Source organism: Stegodyphus dumicola, chromosome 11 (genome assembly GCF_044657685.1).
Source record: "Stegodyphus dumicola isolate Sdum_Otavi_A_Nest chromosome 11, ASM4465768v1".
NCBI classification, from domain to species: domain Eukaryota; kingdom Metazoa; phylum Arthropoda; class Arachnida; order Araneae; family Eresidae; genus Stegodyphus; species Stegodyphus dumicola.
This window is the reverse complement of record NC_140778.1, coordinates 158,849,574-158,869,286: the sequence shown is the minus strand read 5'-3', so window position 1 is coordinate 158,869,286 and position 19,713 is coordinate 158,849,574. Positions and strand designations below refer to the sequence as shown.

At 36.1% G+C, this 19,713-nt stretch overlaps 1 non-coding gene across 1 annotated transcript; it reads left to right on the top strand.

Moving 5' to 3' along the window:
• Positions 1-4,686: 4,686 nt before the first annotated feature.
• Positions 4,687-4,847, top strand: LOC146994462 (U1 spliceosomal RNA). The gene has a single exon (XR_015044184.1). It is a non-coding gene; the product is annotated as a U1 spliceosomal RNA (small nuclear RNA).
• Positions 4,848-19,713: the final 14,866 nt, after the last annotated feature.

Below are 19,713 nucleotides of genomic sequence, written 5' to 3'. Positions count from 1 at the left end.
AGAATTGCACAAACTCGGTGACAGTAATCTATTTTCACTTAAAAAAAATCAAAGACTTGCACAAACTCAACATTGCGCACAGCCTTGGCTTTCTCTGTAAACATCGAGCTTTTTTCACTTAAAAAACATCAGAGAATTAAACAAACTGGGCATCATGCAGAACCAAAATTGGGTTTGCCCATGTACACATCGATCTATTTTCACTTTAAAAATTTTCAGAGAATTGTACAAACTCGGCAATGCGCACTACATTGGCTTTGCCCCTGTAGACATAGATCTATTTTCACTTAAAAAAAGTCAAAGAATTACACAAACTCATCATCGCGTACTACTTTGGCTTTCGCCATGAACACATGGATCTATTTTTCACATAAAACACCATCAGAGAATTGCACAACTTCTGCAATGCACACTACATTGGCTCTGCCCATGTACACATCGATCTATTTTCACTTGAAAAAGATCAGAGAGTTGCACAAAGTCGGCATAGCGCACAGCCTCGGTATTGCGCACTACCTTGGCTTTGCCCCTCTACAAAGCGATCTCTTTTCACTTAAAAAAATCAGACGACATCTGCTTTCATTTAAAAGAAAGAAAGAAAAAAAAAATCAGACAATTGCACAAACTCATGTATAACCAACTTCATTGATTCGAGTTGTAAAAAAAAATGTTTCCAGAAAAATGACACAAAATGAAAATAAAGCTAAAACAATAAAGTAATTACCGAGCATCCAAACTGTCATGATTGAGAAGCACCTGATATTTTACCTAAGTCAATAATAATAAAAGAAACTTATCTTCGGCCCTCTTTTTTGGTCGAATATATTGCAATCAAACTTTTTTCCATACACCAGTCAAACACGGCTTTTTTACCTCCAACTGATACTTCATATATACATGATATAACTCCAACTTTTCTCTCCAACTGATAAAAGAAAATCCAGATTCAGATAATCATCTATTCTTGCAGAAAGCACCTAATCAGACAAACTCATCAATAATCAAAACGTTCTTTAAGCAAAAGAATTCTTTTCTGTATTTTGAGCAGTTACGGTTATAATTTTTAAATCATGCATTCAATATTTTCAATCGTTTGGTATCTTAATAATACATTTTTGGGAGATAAAGCGTTGCGCTAAATGCTAAGAGTACCACAGAACACACAAAAGTAGATTTATAATTTAAAAAAAAATCTCATGCAGAACATTATAAACCTAACCTTTCAACTCAGTTAAAACACAGTCAAAAGTCGTTAATCCGGACTCGTCGGGACTTCGGCGATTCCGGATTATCGATTTTTACAGATTATAGATCATCAGTTTAAATCTCGTAAGATAGCATGCAGAAATTCTAAAATTAAAAATATAAAACCGTAATTTATGAAATAAAGAAGAAATTATGATCTAAAGGGTATCAAAATTTACAAAAAAAAAAAAAAAAAAAAAGCTTAATATTTATTTGTTTACTTTATTAAACATTTCTTTCAATGTAATTTGTTTAAGTTGCTTCGTTTTATGTGATAATACTTTGTCTTTAATTCTATAAACAGATATAATTTCTTGTTCAGTTACAAAGTTCCGCTGTTCAAGTTCCGTTAATTGCTGTGCCGAGAATACCGACTAACTTGCCAATCGAAATTTTTTTGTTTTCACTAACCTCTCTGTCACATTCTTCATGTCTTTATCCATTTTTTGCAGCAATTCCACATTTTGTTTGATGGACATCAAAACATACTTTCGTTTTGTAGATCCTTTGGAAGTTCCAGCATCGGACATTCTATTTGACATAATCGAAAGTTCAAGTTTACTTTTATAAAATTGCTCTTACAGTCTGCAAAAAATAATAAGCGGGATTCAGTTCGAAGATTAAGGAACAACGTAATCATTAACATTAACTGAAATAGATAATTATATAATTTTAGCTTACACCGCCCATTATACATTAAATGCGCAGGCGTATTCTGCACTTGTGCACACGCACATGCGCAGTCGTCAAGGTCTTATGCGCACGCGCAAAATGCCTGTGCGCATGTGCCAACGCGGCACATGCGCAGAAAGTTTTTAGCTTTGAGGTCCGGATTATAGATCATTTCGGATTATGGTTGTCAGAATTAACGACTTTTGACTGTATAATTTAAATTTTCTATAGCATACCTATAACTTCTTTTTAAGTGGTGTAGCCAATATTACATCATAAGAAGGCATATATAAACCTAAGACAAGTAAACAACATGTCGACTGGTGCAGCGTATCCTAGAATTGCAAAGTTGCATCCTGCAATAGTTCAGTATAACCATAGTGCCTAAGCCTGAATTTACACTTAGCATCAGTATCTGAACATAAAACTATATCCACATTTTTTCGATATTGAAAAGCCGTTTGATAAGGTGTGGCACCCTGGCCTTCATAACAAATTTTATTGGATACAATTTCCCACCAGATTTAATTCTGCTCATTTCGAGATTTCTTTCTAATAGAACATTTCAGGTCCACATCAAAGATAATCTTTCAAATATCAAATCTATCAAAGTGGGAGTGGCTAGAGGTTATAGCCACTGTGCACTTAAGACATTTAGCTTACCTGTTAGGACAAAATTAATTAAACATATTATGACAATTTTTATGAGAAATTAATATTTATGCAAATAACAATAATTATGATAATTAAGTACAAAATGTTTGAGTAATAAAGTAATAATTATAAAATAATTGTACAATATCATTGTTGTACTTACTGAAAGATTTTTAAATAAAAAGTTTGAAATATAGTTAAAATTTAATTCACCATTTAGTATGAAATTTTTCGAAACAAGTACACTTCATTGGGGGCACAGTGGGATACTTCGAACACTTGATTGGAAGCACAGTGGGACACGGCACGACTCACACAGCCATCGAGAACAATGAACTTTTTTGTACAACAAAGAGTACATCTTCTGTGTAAGCCACCTTCTGTTTTTACAGCAATATGTTATGTTCTGCATCTTTTGTGCGCTCATCTGCAGGAACGTATGGCTTGTGCTTTCTTGAGTTTTTTGTTTTTTGCACCCATCAATAGTAGTCCTCGGATCACTTCTCTTTGAAAATCTTTGATGATTTTAAATTCACCGCATTTATGTGGATGCATGTTGTAAGTTATGAATGCTGAAACATCTATATAACTGAAACATCTATAATGTGAAAAACAATTCTGTGCCACCATTTGTAACTTTTCCTGTTAATTTTGAACAGGCTTTTCAAGTGTTCAAACCTGTCTACAAAGGCCATATTTTTAAGTTATAGTATGTTATTGCCATATTTTTCTTATAGTCTGTTATTGCTTGAGGGCATGCTAAGTTTATTATTTCACCATTCCATTGTTTTCTCTCAATATAGATGACATTCGTTGCATTTTCTAAACATGAAAATGTGCACATATCGCATTTATCCTTCCATCTCAGGCATATTATATTATCTTCACTTGATGCCCAAGTTCTCCTCTTTTCATCAATTTCTCGGATTTTAAGTTTTTCGGAAAATTTATCCTAATCATGTTTGTAGTTCCATATGCGAATATCTTTTGAGTCTCCAGAAATATAAAAAGACTGTAACTGGTAATTGGCCATAAATAATTCATGATCTTTACCAAAAATTGGTTGGCTAAGGCTGTTATCACATGTCGGTTTGTTTCGAAAGAACAACTGTTTGGAACAATTTTTCTCCTTTGTCACAACAGCCAATCACCATACATCGATTTGGGGAAAAGTGGTTCCCCATTACAAACAAGCTGATAGCTGATTGGTTGAAAATGAACAACTTGCAATTCTTTTGGAAATGAAGGAAAAAGTCGCATGCCTTTCTTTCAGTAGTAAACCAGGCAGAAAAATTGTCCGAATCAGCTATTCGTGTGAAACAAACCCGTGTGATACGGCCTTAGAGTGCCAACAAGTTTTTTTCAGTAGTGGCACAAATTTTTCCAGTAAATATTTCAAACTGGCAAGCTCTTTTTATGTTTTTTTTTATATGTATAATCATATACTGTTTGAAAGAAGAGCGTCTTTGAATTTTCCATTAATACATCAATGGCTTGATTTTTGACTTGGTTGAAATAAAGAAATGAGAGTACTATACTGAGATTGAAATCAAGCCCAAAACCTCAACACATGTTATAAATAAATTTTGTTTATATTTGGCACAACTACAGAAACATAAAACTGTCAAACATGGCAGTGCGGGATTAGCAACATTAGTATTACTGCCCTAAAAGGCCAATGGATAGACCTTGCATCCACATCCAAACAACTAATTCTTTTTGCTTGTGAATTAGTTTATTTTATTTAAATGATAGAAAAATATACATTAAAACTGTCAAAATATTTTGCATAAATTAGAAATATTATTTAAAATAATAACATTTCAATTTGCGGTACTTACATGCAGTGAATATACAACTTCAGCACTCCATCAGACCATAATTCGATTAGCGCTGCCATCTGTAATGATTTTTGTGCATTTCAGGCTCAATCAATACAGGTGGCTAAGGAAGCTAGCCACTGCGCATTTAGACAAAAAATTCTAGCTCTGTAGCCACTGCCCACGAAAGGCTTAATTACTAAATGCAATTCATATGTCAGCGTGTTAAGCATAACTACTACCACTATGCCTATAAAATATAAAGAAGGATTATATTTACGAAACTTTATATCGCATACTTACCTGGCACTGGGGAAGCCTTGATCACCAAGGAGGCTCCCCCGAGCAGAGACCTCTCATTGCACTTCGAGGGGTTGACGTTCGCCACATCCGCAAATTGCGGTTGCTTGGGGTGCATAATTTTTGGTAGCTGGGACTGCGTTCGCGCTGTCCCTAATTTATTAAACGAGAGACAAAAACAGAGAGAAACAAAAATGCAGAAAATTGTTCATGCTCCTTCTTTAATGTTTTGCGAGTTTGATATTTTTCCGGAACATCCTTTCCGTTCAAAACGACACTTGGGCCAGTTAGCTCCGCCCTTTCAACCACCCTGCTCCGAGTGTGACTCTCCTCATTAACGTAAGATGCGTTGTCCACTTCCTTGGTGAAGATCCGGTGGCTCCATCTGCTGACCTTGGTGGAAGTTGGAAGCAGCGTTGGTCGATTGTTAAGGCATAAATTTGATGAGGATGATTTAAAACTTAGTAAATACAGAGAAATAGTACATTCATAAAAATATATACAAGTTTCTAAATTTGTGAGAGGACGAAAGGGAATCAGAAAGTTTTTCGCGAGTCACGTGAATCCTGAAATTGGACTTCGAAAATTTTTTCATGATGCGAAAACATTTTTAAACATAGAATAAAACATTAAAAGGAATTTCTTGGGTAAATAAGTCTTGATTAAATAATAAAATAAGTGCAAAATTAATGAAACTTCAAGTGCATATACCTGCTTGATCAGGCGGAAAAGTCTATTCCTGCTTTACCAGGATTAATGAATATATACATAACGAAGAGATTACTTCCAGTTGTTATTTACCGTCCGATTAACCTGTTACCAACACTAGGCAAAATTTTCGAAAGAATTATTTATAAACGTCTGGATTCTGTATGAGCTCACTGCCTGATCAGCAGTTCGGATTTAGAACAGCACTCTCCACCACCATGCAGCTGGTTAGGATACTGGAGTTTATTAGTTTTGCAATCCATAAACATCAGACGACAGCGTTTCTTATGCTAGGCGTGGCCAAAGCTTTTGACCGCGTCTGGCATAATGGGTTTATTTACAAAATGCTTCCTCTCAATGCCACCAGGGAGATGATTCTATTAATTTATTCTTTTATCACCACTCGCACATTTGCCATCAGATACGGTAATTTCTACTCCCCCCTCAGACAAATTCAGGCCTGCGTCGCCCAGGGCTAAAATTTACGTCCTCTCTTGTACTTGATTTACGCAATGGATTTCCCGCTTTTTGACGATAACATGAACTGCATCATAGCATGCTATGTTGATGATACAGCCATTCTGTCCTGTTCTTTAAATCCCGACAATGCAAATAAACGCATACAGGGGCACATGCGAGAAATTGAGAAATGGTATCGTACCTGGAGACCCTGTATCAACGCCACCAAATCACAGCTTTTGGTTATCGGAAGACATAGAAGGAAAAACGTACACACTGAACTCACACTATTTAATGATAAAATTCTCAAAGTTAGCAAAGCAACCTAATTAGGTGTGCGATTTAATACAACACTCACCTGGAACCGCCATATATCATCTGCTGTCGGCAAAGCAACTGGTATTGCTCGCAAACTCAACCCAATCATCAATGCATCCTCAAAACTTGATCTCTCGCGGAAAAAGCATATTTATACATCAATACTTCGCCCTGTGCTCACGTACGCTTCACCGGCCTGGTGTACCGCATCTAAGTCTGATTTCCCAAAACTCCAAACATTTCAAAATATCTTCCTTAGAAAAATCACGACGTGTTCTGATTCGTCCGTAACGAGGATTTACACAAAGAAGATATCAAAACTCACATTGGACATATTAACAATAAATCTTTCAACAAAGCCATTAGCAACGAAACAGTTCAATTTGCCGATAACTTTATGAACACTTAGAAGATGATTTCAACCTCCACCCATATGCCACCCATCTATTAACATTTCATAGCTGATTGCTGTCCTTTGCACAGTCACTTGTTATTTCTCATCTTTTCATATTCACATAGGCCCTAAGAGGCAATGTTGGTTTCACGTAGTAATTTCATACGCAAGCATCATACATAGGACATATTATGACACCCTCATATCTCCGCGTTCTTACAACACCATAATTACAGGCAAGGGCCTATATTTTTTCTCCTCCACATAGTTCACCTATTAGTGGCAATCCAAATAAGGCCTCATACACGTGGAATCCTTGTTAAGGGACATCTGAGGTACTGGTAAGAGCGCGATGAAGTACGCGCTGAGACTAGCCTAAGTAACAGTATATTACTTATATACTGTATAACAGTTGTAACGTATAACAGTATGACAGTTGTTATTGTAAAATATTGTGGAGGTCTTTGATGGTTTGTATAATTTTGCTGTCATAGTTGCCCAAATTTTTTATAATGGAGTTATCACGTCGATCACACTTTTGTAGGTATTTTTCAGATTTTTTTTGAATTTCATCATTAATGGAATTCATTTTTAAGCTTCTATGGATGATTGAGTTTCGCAGAAATCATGGGGAGTCGGAAATTATTCTCAAGTGAATTGTTGCAACATAGTAAAATTTGGCTCCGCTACTTTATATTTTTGATGAAATACAAAAGTTTTGAAAGCAAAACGGAAGTTGCTGATAACAGCGTTTATGGTATGTTGCAACGATATAGCTCAGAAGATCAAAAACAAAAGTTTAGAAAGTGACGAAAGTCAGTACGTTGTTTAAACAGATTCAAGACAAATTCACACGTTTGGAAACAACTCAAGAAGTTTTGAATTTGTTGCTAAGTGATGATGCCCTTCAAGGTGAATATTCCAAAGACTTTTAGAAAGCAGAAGAATACCGTGACAAGTTCTGCTTGATTTGTTCGCTGTTAGAAAATGGAAAGAAGGCAAATTCGGTTACGGAAGGAACAACAACCGAGCAAAAGAGGAAATTCAAGCTTCCGAAACTTGAATTGAGGAAATTTAGTGGAGAACCGAAAGATTTTCTTGCTAATGTGGTGGCTTCGAATTTAATTACATGTGATTTTTTTCAAGATATTATCGCTGTTCGTCTATTCCCAGCTAATCTCCAGAATCTTCGCGATTGCCAAGATTCTGGAGATTAGCTGGGAATCGATTAGATTAGATTAGGATAATTATAGCTAAGTATATAAAAATATATAATAAATAAATATTAATAAATATGTGTAAAAAATTGTTTTCGGCAGTCATATACTTCCAGTTGCAGAAGTGTTTGAAATCACGAAAATATGCATATTTTAATAATGTAAAATTTTTAAAAAATTAATTTTTTACAAAGGACGAAATCTAATTTTTAATGCTATCTTCCTGTACTTACATTTCGGGAAATTTTATACTCGTTATAAAAAAATAAATTATAAGTATTTTGATTTCCGTATAGCAAAAGCTGACCACGATATTTAATTTCAGAATTTGTAATTTTTGATATCGTTTTCAATTTGCCTTGAAAGATCGGTTAATTAATTTAAAATAATTCGAGGAAATAAACGTAAATGAAGTACAGCGAAAAATGTGTTTAATGTAACCGTACAAAGTAATGTACAAAGTGTGTGTAATGTAGGCTGTACAAAGAAAGTCATGTGGTGTCCACGTCAGATTTTTTATTTAATAATTTCCTTGGAATAGGTAATTTGTTTTTACACTAATTGTATATTTTATTAAATCTTGTTTGTAGTCAATTGCGAAATGAGCTTCACGAAACTTCATGGTATAGACTATCAGTCACTTATCAGATCGTAACAAAAAATATATGTTCCCAAATTGATGAATTATGTAGAAGTTTGAATTACAAAGTTGATGACAAATAGAAATTTTTTCACCAATCTAATTGACATTCTGGAGCCGTAAACATTTTCGAAGCCTTACATCTGATTTTTCTGGTAGTTTTTAACGATTGTCGTTTTCTTTCTTTAGTCTATGATATAAACATGTATTTCTTAGAAGCCACGAGTTAAATGATATTTAAGATCTACTCTGGTTTAAACTGCTCTGCTACTGAATTTATTCGTCAGCGATTTTATCTCGAGTAATAAAGGAAGCTGCTTTATGAGCGATTTTGCAATTAAGATTATTTACTGAGATTCGAAAGCATTTTAACAGAAATTCCAAACTTTTAAGGTATACCCCATCATTTTTACTCACAAAGCCGAGGAAAGAAGATAATGAACGGTATAAAACAAACACAATATTATTCATGTTAATGAACAGAAATTAGCTTTCCTGCATAAAAAGGATAGCTGCCAGCTTTAATTTTTTGCTTCGGTAATTTTTCCTAACCGCTTCGATATTTGCCAGTTGCAAGAATAGTATCACAAAGCAAGCATATAATTTCCATTCAATTCGTTCAAAATCTCTACTGAAACAATTCAAAAAACTTTAAATATGACAAAATCGTAAATGTCTCTTTAATTTGCCGACGTCGAATGGGGAGAATTTTTGAATTTACGAAAATGCACGTAAAATTAATGCAAATTTGATAAAAGTGTGCATTATTAGGGAGGATATTAATGCAAAAGATGTAGCGTAATTTCAACTTAGCTTTTTGAACATTTTATGTAGAAACTTTGATTTATTCTCATATTCTTACCCTTCCTAAACAAAAGGGATCAGTTTCTGAAATTTCTGAGACTGACGCTGTTTGCTAATGCGTTTTATACCTCCAAGACCTTGACAAAATCATTTCCTTTCCTTTGCATGGAGACTGGGAAAGGAAAAGAAGCTCAGGCACTATTACGGTCGCGATTGGTTCATCTTTAGACAATACTGTCAAAAATCTAATTAAGGCGGCTAAATCAGCAAATAAGGTAAAGAAAATGAAGATTAAAAATTAATTTTGCGCTGGTGGAGCACGAAACCCACCGTTGACAGGATTTGAGTAAAAGCACTTTGACGTAAGACCTAAGCAAAAAAGATCCTACCAGTCGCATAGTAGAAAAACGACACCTTTATAAAACGCAGAATGATACAGCGCTCTATAAAACACATATAAATAAAACGAAGCAAACGTCTTCACAAAACTACTTCAGTAATATGAATAAAAACTTGCAAAATGTTGTTTGCAACAAGGCGTTTCGTCGCCTCAGGTGTTCCTTTGGAGTCGTGAATCGGGCACCCGCGCGTTAGCGCAATCTCAGGATAACAACTTGAAGATTTTCTATCACATTTTAGTTACGAAAATCACAGAAGACATATAACAGCATAAAATCATGTGGATAAGTCAGTTATGGCATAATAACGTGAGTCTGGACTGGTAATAGGATGCGCCAATCGACACGACCCGCTGCCTGCGAAGCCAGCCAGTCAGGTGAGTACTAAGTACGAGCAGTAAGAGTTCATGGAGGCAAAGTTCATATGCAGTAGGTATGTAAGAAGAAATGCCAATAAATGCTTTTCGAAGAGGAGGTGTGTGGTGGTTGCATATTTTCCAGTCAGCGTTCGAGCATACATACATGAGGCACCGTATTCTCTCGTATTCATCATATCTTCATCTCAGAAGAAAAATATTCAGTTTTTTACACTGCTTAGGTTTTCTACTTTGAATGTCTGGGAAGTATTCGCCTGGCAATAGATACCCAGAACAACACGGCAGTATCGCAGTATCGCAGTGTGTGGTGGTGAAGTCAGTAAATGCGGAGTACACAGAAAATATCCGTCTGTCAGCAGCCATCAATCAAACCACATCATTAGCGCGAGGCTCAACAAGAAGATACTTAATGAGACTTTCCCGCCGGATAAGCGGCACTGGATAGCTGTATACTGAGGGCAATCTGGAGAAATTCCATGAGTAACAATGGTTTTGTTCAAGCATAAAGGAAACTATACTTTCACATGAAGAACTGCCTGGCCTAATCCAGGGTTTAGCGCGCAAGAAAGCAAGTGAGCCTGATGGTAATCGAGACTCATATGATTCTATTCCAATCTTCAATAAACAACATAATTAATAATGAAACATAATTAATAAACAACATAAGAAAATAAAGAATAAAATAAAAGGTGAAGAAATAAACAGCATAATTAATAATAACTAATGTCTCAAATTGTCGAATAAAATGCCTTTCCTAAAAGTATGCGACACTGCTTTTAAATTACAGAAATCACATCCTCGCGCGCTTATATTATATACACACTAATGTCTTTTTATAATCTGTAAATCCTTGTTTTGAGAAAAAGTTTCTTGTGTCTTCAAATAAGAACAAGAATAAGTACGAGAAGTCAGATGAAAAATTTGTTTTCCTCTGCTCATTGTAATGTTGTGTAATCAAATATTCAAATCTGGATGATTATATGTGCAAAATATTTTTCATATTATTTTCGTGAAAGTTGCTCGATCACGAGTTAAAGAATTTAAGTGTCGACGTCTACATCTCGCATGTCAAAATTTGGCTATTTCATTTGAATAATAGCTGATTCCTTTAAATATTTAGAACATGACTCTCAAGTTGGAAAAGAGACCTAGAGAAAGAGTACAGAGATCATCACTTCATAAATATTTCATTGAATGTATGGCCCAGCAGAGGCTGAATGGTAAAATTGCTGAACAGTGGTAGTTTCCCATGGATTCGAAATGCACAAGTTATTGTGAATGGTATTTAAGAGTATTTATTTTATTTAAAGCATTCCCTAAAAAAATATTTTTGCATAGGAAGTTAACAGATACCTGTAAAATACCATACTGTTTCAATTTTTATACTATTTTCAACTGTCATGTGCAAAAGGATATGTTACTCTTCTCTATTAATTGTTTAAAATGAGGAATTACAATGAAAACGTTGTATATAAAAGAACATATAGTTTCTACATAAAAAAAAGAAGTATATCTAAAATAGATTTGATTTAGGCCTAGGATTGAAATCTGAGCAACAATGGGCGGAGAAAAATTGAATTAAAAATGTACGGCATTGACAGACTTTGCAAGCATAAAGACAAGGCTGGAAATTCACCTATGAATGCAATCCAATACCGCCAGCAAAATCTGAGAGCCCGTCAGAATGCTATATTTAATAATTTAAAATTTAATTCTTTAGTTAAAACTTTTAATTCTGAATTCTTTCATGTTAGAAATCCATTTCATTTCATATCATGAGAAGGTAAATAAATAAAAATCTTATCTTGAATGATTGAATAGAAACTTTGGTTGATCTTTACATTATGGTAACTTGGCGTTTTTTGGCGAAAATTTGGCGACCAACTCTCCTACAGCAACCCTCTATTTTTTTTTCCCGCCGCCATTTTGTCTTCACGAAGTAAAGACATGTTTCTTTTTTTTTTTATCTACTGAACACTTCTTCCAACAATCTACTAGCCGAATTACACTTATGCTAGAAATTTTATCAAACAAAACTGCTTAATCATGACAAATATTCACTGCAAAATTGGGAAAAAGTGCACAATACCATACTCCTTACGCGTTTTTCAAAATAACACATACACATAAACCATGTACACGCCGACTTATTTTTACTTCAAAAAACATCCCAGAATTGCACAAAAATGGCATTGCGCACACTCTTCACTATATCCATGTACTGCTTTTTTCTCATAACACTGCTTTTTTCACACTGCTTTTTCACACTGCTTCACACTGCTTTTTTCTCATAAATTAGAAAAATTTCACGAAAATACATGACAATTTTCTCAATCTTTAAACCCGGTAAAAAGAACATATATGAAATTACCTGATCGCGAAAAAGTATTTACCTTTTACAAATATGAACATTTCCACATATAAAATAAATAAAATATCCAAAAACTTTTACCTCTAAATCATTTATTACATTATACACGTCACCAACGAATTCATACCGCAAGCATTACAAATACTTAGTATCACATATTTAAATTATTTCCATGCACGTTTATTTCAACTTAAACGTATACCAAATTCCTACAAACATAAAATTCACAAAATAACTATCATTTCATTAAAATATCATTAAATTAAAAAACACACTTAAAATATAAATGAGCACATACATTAAATTAATAAAAATTACCTTACAATCCTAATTACTTTAAACTAAATCATTGCTAATAACAATTTTCCCAATAATACCAAATTCCTTTCCACCTTACATTTAGAACAATGCATAAAAATAATATCCTCAAATAATTAAAAATACTAACTTACCTAATCTTCTTCAGAATCTTGATTACGTGGCGGATACACTTTTCTAATTCATTCAATAAAATTATTGAAAGATTTTTTCTGCGAATTTTTTCTCCATACTTCCTCCGCTAAATAAAAAGCAAACTTCTCTTTATCACAATGCCTAAATACCCATTTCGAATTCACTTTAATTAGGGCCATGGGATCCAAAAATTAAACAACACTGTTTCACACAACACAGAATAAAGCTAAATACAAAATTTCCACATTTTTTCCCGATTTCCTCCCTTTTCCGATTAAAGAACTGTAATTCGTCCATTAATATCACATGACATATCCCATGATCTCTCATTTCCCTCACGCAAAATAATGCGTAATCGGAACTGAGTACTGCTCCCATTATTACCAAAGTCCCAGGTAGTAACCTTTATCGCCTCCAAAATGTCGCCAAACTACCAGTTACCATATTGTAAAGATCAACCATGTTTCTTTTCTTTTTATCTACTGAACACTTCTTCCAACAATCTACTAGCCGAATTACACTTATGCTAGAAATTTTATCTAACAAAACTGCTTAATCATGACAAATATTCATTGCAAAATTGGGAAAAAGTGCACAATACCATACTCCTTACGCGTTTTTCAAAATAACACATACACATAAACCATGTACACGCCGACTTATTTTTACTTCAAAAAACATCCCAGAATTGCACAAAAATGGCATTGCGCACACCCTTCACTATATCCATGTACACTGCTTTTTTCTCATAAATTAGAAAAATTTCACGAAAATACATGACAATTTTCTCAATCTTTAAACCCGGTAAAAAGAACATATATGAAATTACCTGATCGCGAAAAAGTAATGGATATAAGTATCTGGAAGATAACGCAGGGCGGTGTCCAGATGAGTTTACCTTCCAGTTGTTGAGCCAAATCTCCTCGGCTAATAGTAACATTGGATCTTACATCAATCGTCATATTCCAAGGAACTCCATTCATATGCCCCATGATGAAGAGTCTATTAGCCCCGCTATTCACTGAGAAATCTGAAGCTCTTTAAAATGCGATTTCTCACTATTGGGCTAACTCCACTCAGCGAATTGGCCACTAAATAAGTGTTTCTCTTTTTTCTGGCAGCAGTCGCAGCTTCCGTGGTTTCGGGCTTTCTGTAGTTCCTTCGTACGTGGCCTTTACCACCGCAGTTCCAACAATTTATGGTCGTTTTTTCCTCACTTCTCTTCCGCGTCAATGCATTCATATGCTTGGTTAAATCGTCTAGTCGAGCATTCACTTGATCCACTAGCTCCTGGATTTGAACAGCTCTGATTGCGTGACGGTCTCTACGAGTTGCTTTTCAGGCTGCCTCGAATTTCATGACGTACATTAAGGCGTTCTTTAGATCCTTGATATACGCGATTCGCAGGGCTTTCTGCATCACGGGGGCCATCTATGAAGTACAGAATGAAAAGGATTTCCCTTGCTTGTGCTGCACAATCCGAAAAAGCGAGAGGAAACAGTCTTTCAACATCCTTGAAGAACTTCAGGAGTGTTTCCGTGGGCTTCTGTTTACGAGATTTTCACTGAAGCCTGCTATAATCCAATAAGCCTCTCTCGTTAAAGCGCAGCTCCAACGCGCCGGAGAGTCTCCAATCTAACCTCAGGTTTTCAGACTGAAGAATATGCGTTACGTCTGCTCTCAGAGGAGCGGCGAAGTGGCAGGCTTTAATTTCGGAATCCCATCCATTTACCTTTGCCACTACATAGAACTGCATGTTGTGCACTGCTTTTAAAATTTGCACATGACTAGCCAGAGTCCCTTGCTAATACTTTTCTGCGTATTATAGACACATGCTTGGCATAGCAGAAGAGTATCGCCTCCTTGCTGACGCTAGGACTAACAAACGACCCACAAGTGCACAAGAATAGATTTAATCTGGCATACTTCAACCTAACATAATCATCAAGGAGGTTAGAATACATGGGAATGGCGTTTCTGCTATCGCAGTACGAGGAGTGAAGCCGGAGCAAGCAAATAAGAATTAGATATATTTAGAGCAACTAAAGTATAATTAATTTATGGTTTGAATGCTTAGTTTCGGTGTTTTTGTTCACAATACTTTTAATGATAACATGCAATTACATAATGCAGAAGTTATTGCAGTTATATAGTGCAGAAATAAAATGAAATGCCGTGGAAAGTAAAGGAAGAAACAGCGGTCTTTAATTTACATCTGACAGGAACGAAACTCGGCGTGGTTAGGTTTTGCCTCATTGGCTAAAGACCGCGTCAATCTTTCTAAAAGCCATGACTGCTAAGGACATGTTTTGCCCCCTTTTTGGCTTCACTTGAACTGGGCGTAGGGCATCTCCATGTATTCTTTCTTGGTAATCATCGACTGACAACCACGTATCATGCGATAGGCTAATTCGTTACTCTGCGTATTATAGACACACGCTAGGCATAGCAGAAGAGTATCGCCAAGGAATATATAGGGAGAGTATCACAAAAGAATATATAAGCTTCAACGCACAGCAAACGCTCATGGAGAAAAATTGAGTCTAAAGTGAGCACGACTTTGACCAAATTTACAGGCATGAAGCTATGTCTTGAAATTTTTCTACGCATGCGCTCTAAAGCCAGAAAAACTTGTCAACAACCAAATAACATCGAAGTCGTCACTGAGCGCCATATTAAAAGCACGAGAAATTCAGCGATTTTCGAACATTCGGCAATGGAAGCAAATAATCAATCATGTTCTAGTGCTGAGGTGTGAAATGTGCGTAAAATGTTTAATTATTACACCTTTACATATTACAAATATCTTTAAATGACCAGAGTTATAAATGATATTTTAAACTACTATATATTTACATATCTTTCGAGTCATAAACAACTTTCGATGCAGTTTAGTAGACCGACATCAGTAAAATTATACAATGCACTAGAATGAATGTAACGCCGCCTACCAGGTTTTTAATTCTCAGTTTTTACTTTTGACAAATGTAGCACTTATTTTGGGACAATTTTATCGAAGCAAATTTACAGGGTTCGTACACTCTTAAGCCACGCCTCATTTTTTGCTCTAAATTTGTACGAACTCTACCGCCAGTAAATCAAAAAGATGGGGTTTATGTGATTAAGGCTAGGGCTAGGGCTGTCCTCTAGGGCTGTCTGCTTAAAGAGAAGGATGCCTTTTTAAGACAAACTGGCTCGTATAGACGAGACAGATCATTGAATTCACAATTCATTAGCTAGAAGATAGTTTTATGCGGTTACTGATGGAAATGCTTATAAAATGGGCATGGCAAAAATGTGCTTACAAAATAAAAAATGAAGCAGTCAAGATAAACAAAAAAGATTAAATTCATAAATCATGACTCTGAGAAAGAGTTAGAATTTTATGTAGGCACATTAAATCTTAATTCAGACTACAAGGATGTGCAAAACCGGGATTTTTTAAACTAATTTGGTACTGATTTAAAGAGGGAATGCTTAATAAGTAAAGTTGTTGTTGACTGATAACGCACCCTGAAATTTCTGAAAAAATATTCAAACGAAATCATGAAATTTTCAGTATCAATAATCAGTACAAAAGTATTCAAATGTAGGAACTCATTTGGGACAGAGGGAGTATATGATTCATTGCGATGAATTGTCATGTATGTCATTATTATATGCTGTATGGGATAACGAAATACTTGCTATTCATCATTAAAAGGCTTGAAATTTTAGGCACGATACTTTATACTTGTCAGTTATTCTGGCCTCAGCGCGATATCTATCGCGCTCTTACCAGCACCTCAATTATCCCTGGGTAGGGCAAACCTCGCATGAAGAGTGGTAAACTCTGCGAGCAAGGGAAATTAGAAGTAAATTAGGTCCATGCCTGTGAGAATTGAAACTGTGAGAAAATAAAATAAATCTCAAATAGTGGAAAGGAATATGCCAATTATTTGGATATTGTTATGTGAAACGATGAGTAGCATACGGGCGGAGATTAAAGTCTTCTTCCAGGAGTTCGTACCTGAAATTATCTGCATAATTAACAATGTTAGTGTTGGGCCAAGGACCAAGGCGTTGGCTTCCGGAGTACCTTTGCAGAAAACAGCAATAACCTCCACAACTTCGTTAAGAAAAAGAATAATTAAGAGTTAAGCATGACTGAAGTAAAGAACGAGAACCGTTAAGGGTTTAAAGGTACAAGAGATCGATAACAATTCCACGCAAAGGGACGAAATCTTCTTTCAACTCTTATCTTTGCCTAGTTAGGGGTCAAAGACCTCCCGCCGTGGCAATTAAGGAAAGAAAGAGGTAAGGGTTGAGGCGATTACCTGCACTCGCTAACGTGGATTGTTTCGAAAACAGGTTGAAAGAAGATGGCGAAATCTAAAAGTCCCAGGAAAGGTTGTTATGGCAACTCGAAGAGCCGCGGAAATCGATAATGCCTTGATAATGGTCGGAGGGAGGTCAGCGACTTGTAGAACTGGTATTGCAGGGAGGAGTAAAGAGCGTAACGAGTAGAAGGAGAAACGGGGGGGACGGTGTCAGCTGTTGTGCGGGGAGCAATAAGTAAAGTTCTTCAATTAAATAATGTAGAAATTATTACAATTACATAATGTAGAAATTATAGCAATTACATAATGTAGAAATAAAATGAAATGGCGAGAAAAGTAAAGGAAAGAGGTGCGTGAAGAATCCGCGATCCTTTATGACTATCAGGAACAAAATTGGGTGTGGTTAGAGCACGTCAATCTTTCTAAGCCACGACTACAAAGGGCATGCTTCCCCCCTTTTTGGTCCCACCATTTGTTTGGCGCGTCATAATCATCATTGGCTTTTGCTCCAAGAAACTCACTCACTCACCCCCTTTTTTTGGCTTCATTTTGAGAGCGTGGAGGGCATCTCCATGAGTTCTAACCTCCTTGCCTTGATCACACGTCCAAATCTTGACACTTTAGCACCTTGCAGGATGTTACTAGAGTCATTATAATCTGAATGCTCATCACTAGAAATAGAAGAAATAGGATTAGTAAGAGTTATCGTGTATGAGATCAGCAGGTGTGTCCGTTAACTGCACTTCCAGTGGAAAGACTCGCTGAATGGGACGAAGCAGCGTACCAGCTTGAGCCTTCAGTTCTACAGTTCTCACCTTGCCATCTTTCCCAGGAATTAGTCGAATGACCTTAGCTAAAGGCCAATGCATCCGTTTTTTGATGCCATCTCCTATTAGGACAATTTCACCCAACCGTAGCTCTGACGATGAATCCTTCTTATTTTGGACCAGGCCTAAATATTCTTTCCTAAATCTATGCCTTAAATCATTAAGGAGTTTTTGGCCCTTTTTCGATGACCTTTCGAGTCGCAGAAATCAACATCAGGAACATCTAAGCTACGATTCTCGATGAGAAACATGGCTGGGAAAAGTGGGATTAAATCATCCGGATTTTCCGACAGAGAGGTAAGAGGTCTAGAGTTAATTATTGACTCGCAGTCGCACAATACCGTATACAACTCCTCGGTTGTAAGAACCGCGTTACCGAGTGTCCTTCTCAACCGTTCCTTTACTACATGAACTAACCCCTCCTACCAGCCTCCCCACCAAGCGGCTGTGGGAGGATTAAACTTCCATATTATACGTTGTATTGCTGTTTGCCTCAAAATTTGTTCCCAATCAATGTTACTACATTCTCTTTGCGCTCCTCTGAAATTAGTTCCGTTGTCGTAATAAATTATTCTCGGCCTCCGCCTTCTGGCTACGAATCGTCTCAATGACAACAAGAATGCGTCGGTAGACAATGAGGAAGTCAATTCCAAATGAACGGCTCTATATATTGCACATGTGAACATAACAATCCAAACTTTTTCACCTCCCTTCACATACAAGGGTCCTGCCAAATCAACTCCTACTACCTCGAACACCGCTGCGTCATTGACATGATAGCCTGGTAGCGACATCGGGTCGCAACCGGGAGACTTGGCCTTGTATCGATTGCATCTTACACAATTTTTTACGACTTTCCAGACCGCTCTTCTGCCCCTCACTATCCAAAATCGCTCCCTTAATATTCCAAGTAATATTTGGGTTCCAGCGTGACAATTTTGTAAATGATAATATTCTATCAGACGCTGGGTGAAAATGCACCGGTTTGGTGAAATAATTGGACAAATAAATTTAGGGTCGTCTGGTCGCTCTGTAATGCGCGATTGTACCCTCTTTTATACCCTTTCTGTCTGAGATGACACTCATATTGGGAATAGAGTCGGCGGAGGGAAAATACTTACAATTTTTTCTACAATTTTTATAACCGTTTTGGCTAATCTTTGGAATATGGTAACAAGTAGTTTGGCGACATTTTGGTAGGCGATAAAGGTTACTACCTAGGACTTTGGGAATAATGTGAGAAGTATTTAGTTCCGATTACGCATTAGGGAAATGAGGGATCATGAGATATGTCATGTGACATTTATGGACGAATCACAGTTCTTTAATCGGAAAAGGGGGTAAATTTGTAAAAATATCTGCCGTACTTTATAGCGTAGGTTCATTGTATGTTCTGTGAAACGGTGTTGCTTAATATTTGGATCCCATGGCCCTATGTAAAGTAAATCCGAAATTTTTATTGCGTGTGTGTGTAATCCAAAAGAGTTGCTTGAACGGTGTATGAGTGTAGGATTAATTGCGGATAAGAATGAATGTCCAACATGTGGGAATGAAATGAGATTGTGTGAAAGGAAGGATATTACACATAAGTTTGAATGGCGGTGCAAGAAATCTGGTGAAAATGGACATTTTGTAAAGCGGAGTGTAAGGAAGGGTACGTGGTTTGCTGAAAGTCGTTTGAGTATGGGTGAAATTTTATTAATTTCTTATTAGTGGCTGAGAATAGACTGCCAGTTG